This window comes from Limulus polyphemus, unplaced genomic scaffold (assembly GCF_000517525.1).
Source record: "Limulus polyphemus unplaced genomic scaffold, Limulus_polyphemus-2.1.2 Scaffold247, whole genome shotgun sequence".
Classification (NCBI taxonomy): domain Eukaryota; kingdom Metazoa; phylum Arthropoda; class Merostomata; order Xiphosura; family Limulidae; genus Limulus; species Limulus polyphemus.
Window position 1 is genome coordinate 682,680 of NW_013665857.1, and position 1,577 is coordinate 684,256.

Below are 1,577 nucleotides of genomic sequence, written 5' to 3' on the forward strand. Positions count from 1 at the left end.
ATTGTAGCTTTTTTTCCCCAAAACTTTGTTATCAAAATAAGGGTGCGTCTTATATTCCGAAAAATACGGTAGTTCATAACAAAGGTGGTATGTGCACCTCTCAGACATCTCGAGGACTCAAAACAAAAAATGTTGACTCTGCGCAGACAGTTCGTGATTCCCCTGGAAACCTGCTCGCGACCCCCTACCCTCCGTTTGAGAAACATTGGATTAGACGGTTCTACATTCCACTTTCGCTTATTTTGGTCAGAATCGAAACGTCATCTAATATATCGGTTTGTCAAACTTTCTCAGCACAGAAACATTCTGCATCACGACTGAGGTCTTCCACCCAATGAATCTATAGGTACTGAATACTTTAACAGTATTCTGTATATGCATTTAACATGCTGTTTAATGAAATTTCATTTGATATGTTTTAGGTATTTAGTAGTTTCAACTTGAACAGCACTTTATAATTAACTACCAGGTCAGGGACCCTAAGTTTCATTCATACCTGTCCATAAACTTAGAGCTGCTGATCAAAGAAAGGGCAACCAATCAGCACCACTCACCGTCTACACGGCTACGCTTAGACGAATAGCAGAATCGACTAGCAATTTTATTACACCCCCACAGCTGGACGTGCGGAACGTGTTCAGCAGCATATCGTGGGCTCGAGCCTTGAACTTTCGGATCTGTAATCTGGAACGTTAACCACTAGGCCACGCCCGGACCGGGAATTTTGTTTTAGCCTAATCGAGCAAACCGAGTTCGACCTCTTGTAGGTTCAGTAAAAAATACACACACACACAAGTTCGTTGAAAGTAAAACTGTGTATTTGCATAGAATGAAACATGAGTTAATGAACTTATTGTTCTCCAAAAGTAAGTGAACCGTATATAGTCTCTACCACTAATGCAACTTATACGAGGTTTTCCCTTCATCTACCGGTATCAGGGACTTACACTGATAAGACATTCTGAAAGCGTGACTAACAATATACACCATGTGTGTCGCATGTTATCAGAATGACTTTTATTTTTCATCGTATTTAGTTCAATCAGATGTCGTTGAAGTTAGATATTTTCCCAGGGCCGTCGAAAAGCTACGTGTCATCTATACAAGAAAATGATAAGTGTTCTAATGTTTCTCACACGTACACAAGTACGGTATACAGTAATGGAAATAATTATGGAAATACAAAAGCGATACACACACAGACAAACGAGAAATAGCAACTATAGATGGAGAATTTACATTAAAGATGCAAAACATTATAAAAAATAAAACTTTTCTTTTTTAAATTAGTCCTTTGCTTTACACAGAGTGTTACACTTTGCTTTCACGTTACCATGCAGTTTACGATAGTGGAATATAGTTTCAGATGGCCTGTATTATTCCCCACAGATCTGCTTTGCTAACTGCATTATTTTTGGTCTGATGCCCTTTTTAGTCCTTTGCTTTACACAGAGTGTTACACTTTGCTTTCACGTTACCATGCAGTTTACGATAGTGGAATATAGTTTCAGATGGCCTGTATTATTCCCCACAGATCTGCTTTGCTAACTGCATTATTTTTGGTCTGATGCCCTTTT